Source organism: Schistocerca serialis, chromosome 7 (genome assembly GCF_023864345.2).
Source record: "Schistocerca serialis cubense isolate TAMUIC-IGC-003099 chromosome 7, iqSchSeri2.2, whole genome shotgun sequence".
Taxonomy (NCBI): Eukaryota; Metazoa; Arthropoda; class Insecta; order Orthoptera; family Acrididae; genus Schistocerca; species Schistocerca serialis.
Genome location: NC_064644.1, coordinates 424,685,353 through 424,688,447, shown reverse-complemented (window position 1 = coordinate 424,688,447; position 3,095 = coordinate 424,685,353). Strand labels below are relative to the sequence as shown.

Below are 3,095 nucleotides of genomic sequence, written 5' to 3'. Positions count from 1 at the left end.
GAATTTCCACTAAAATCTTAATTTGTGAAATCTAAAGTACTGTTTTTATTAAATCATTATGAAAGATGAATCTAAATATAAATTTTGAAGTCTCTAGCTCTTTTCTGTTGCGCCAATGATTTTTTCAGAAAAACGTCCAAATTTCGAAAATGGCTGAAGTTATCGAACTGATATTTAACACACATTAGTTTAGTATTATATTTGAAATGCTAGAAAAGTTTTAGGTCATTTGCTTGATTTTTAAGGTATTGCGCATCATTTATGACGTCAGAGCTAGTTACAGCAGATTGGCTGGCACACAATGGAAAGACTGATGTGAATTTACTACAGCGTGAGTAGGCTGCTTCCCTACAACGCGACCGACGCGATCGGTGGGAATCTGGAGACATGTTTGTGATCATATGGTGATTGCAAATCACTTCGCAGGAACAACTTCGTAGAGTGTTTTCGAATGCTGGATAAATGTTAACATTAAATAGTTGATAATTTTATGTGATTTTGTCACTTTTACTACACAGGACTAAGGAAGCAATTCCGGACTGTGTCCTCTGCTGTAAGGAGATAGCGTGACGCGAGCAGATGCTGCACCTTCGGCCTCGCTTCGCTGTACTTGCGACATAAAACTTTTTTACGACCGGCTCCGCCGCAGCCCCATGCTAATCCGACGGTGGCGTCGGTGCAGCCGTGTCACACACGCCGGACACCTGTCTTTCGCATCTGGGCACAGACAATTTTTCTCCGTCGTCAGCATCGTTTTATAACGACTTAGCATCTTCGCAAACTCCTGAATTCATTTGAAAGCTGTGAGTTTGGACAGCTCGTGTTGCAACGAATTGGATGCATATCGATGCACAAAAGATTTTTTAATGGTGTTGCACACAGAGACGGATAACTGGAGAAAGTAAGGTTACACTGGGCCGCTTTCCACAAAGTGACTGTTGGCTTTACCTTTACAGAGGGTCTATAAACAAGTGTCACAAAGTACTACAGGTTACTGGTCAACAATAGAAGAAAATTTCTTACAGTTATGTACCCGAAAACAAGTACTAGTTTTACTTGTGACGTGAGTACGTGGTATTCGGTGGTGTAAATCGTCTTAAAGCTGCAGTTCCCTGCGCCTGTCTGAATAGTTATAATTTGCAGGGCGTATGGATTATTTGAGGCATCAGAATCACTTAAGTATTAATGTAGGCCTATGTGTAGGAACTGTCGGTGTGAACTGTCGGTGACAGGCTCACAGGCCACGCAGTTCACCAAACTAATTAACGGATCCTCTGTATTACTAATTTCTGACCGATTAATTACCAGCGCTATCGGAGAGCGTTCTCCTTGCACAGAGATAGCAACTGTGGTTTATGCACAGCAGGGCCACTCCATTTTCTGCGGATCTTGTGACAGTACCCCACCCCAACGTCTTATGCGCTATGGATTGCTCTAGTCGGTCCAGAAGCATGCCCTCACTGAAACTTCCTGGCAGATTAAAACTGTGTGCCCGACCGAGATTCGAACTCGGGACCTTTGCCTTTCTCGGGCAAGTGCTCTACCAACTGAGCTACCGAAGCACGACTCACGCCCGGTACCCACAGCTTTACTTCTGCCAGTATCTCGTCTCCTACCTTCCAAAGGTCCCGAGTTCGAGTCTCGGTCGGGCACACAGTTTTAATCTGCCAGGAGGTTTCGTATCAGCGCACACTCCGCTGCAGAGTGAAAATCTCATTCTGGAAACATGCCCTCACTGTTCACCAGACCCGAATCTGTTAGATTCCTGGTTATGTTGACATTTAAACGCATTGATATTCGCCAAACCGTTGGCAATGTGCAGACGTCACAAGAGCGTGTAACGAATGCGTGTGAGGCAGTCCCCCCAATAGAGCCAGATGTATTTCAAAGAGTGCAAGATTCACCGCGAAGATTGGCTGAACGATGTGGCGATTAAAATTGCAACACCATAAAAGCGACACGCAACGTACGACAAATTTGCATTAAATAAGCGTTTCCGCGCAGCTGCACGAACTAATTAAAACCAACCACAATAACAAAACGCATGATCAAATGAAACTATGTGGTTCCAGAGACCTTTCCAAGTCTCAAACAGCTATGATGTACAGATGCAGACTGAAGCAACAATGAAAATTTGTAACAAAACTGAAATTCGAAGCCGGCCGGGGTGGCCGATCGGTTCTAGGCGCTACAGTCTGGAACCGCGTGACCGCTATGGTCGCAGGTTCGAATCCTGCCTCGGGCATGGATGTGTGTGATGTCCTTAGGTTAGTTAGGTTTAATTAGTTCCAAGTTGTAGGGGACTGATGACCTTAGAAGTTAAGTTTCATAGTTCCCAGAGCCATTTGAACCATTTCAAATTCGAATCTGGATCTCTTAATCGCTAGGCAGATGCGCTACAACCACTACGCCGATTTTGCACAACTGTAAAGACTACCCCAGCACTCTTCCTTCATGACTGTGATTTTGGATTGAGGATGGAAGCATACTAGAGTAGTCCGAGCAGTTGTGCAAAGCCAATGTTCCAGGGTGGTGTGGTGGGTTTTAGTGCATCTGTCTAGCGAGCAGGAGATTCCGGTTCCAGTCCTGACCCTGGTACAAATTTCCATTTGTTTCAGCCTGCATATGCACATCATAAAAGAGAAGATTTCGCAACAGGTCTCACATTCAGATTCGTATTTGAAAGCTGGTTATTTGTGAGGAGGTCGTGTTATGCCTCGTGTAAGACAGAAAAATCTTCCAGCTCTGACAGCACATTCAAATCTCCCACCTACTGAAAACATCTGCTCACTGCTTGCCGAGAGACTGCTAGAACAATAGTCACCTGCCTCCACCGCTGACGAACTGTGGCGCGAAGCTAAAGCAGTGTGAAGGACGAACCCGTATTTATTATCTAAGCTCAAGGACGAACCCGTATTTATTATCTAAGCTCGGTTCGACGTTATGCCCCACCGGATTAGAGAAACTCATGCTGCCAGAGGTGTTAGCCCCACGTACCAAATTTTGCACTAAAAGAAACTTCAAAAAAGCCTAAAAATGTAATCAGAAACTGGTATTCTTCCTACTGTACTGTAGTCGCACAATGAGTGAACTGT

The 3,095-nt window shown here is 44.6% G+C and overlaps 1 non-coding gene across 1 annotated transcript; it reads right to left on the bottom strand.

Moving 5' to 3' along the window:
- Window positions 1–1,488: 1,488 nt before the first annotated feature.
- Window positions 1,489–1,563, bottom strand: Trnas-aga (transfer RNA serine (anticodon AGA)). The gene has a single exon. It is a non-coding gene; the product is annotated as a tRNA-Ser (tRNA).
- Window positions 1,564–3,095: the final 1,532 nt, after the last annotated feature.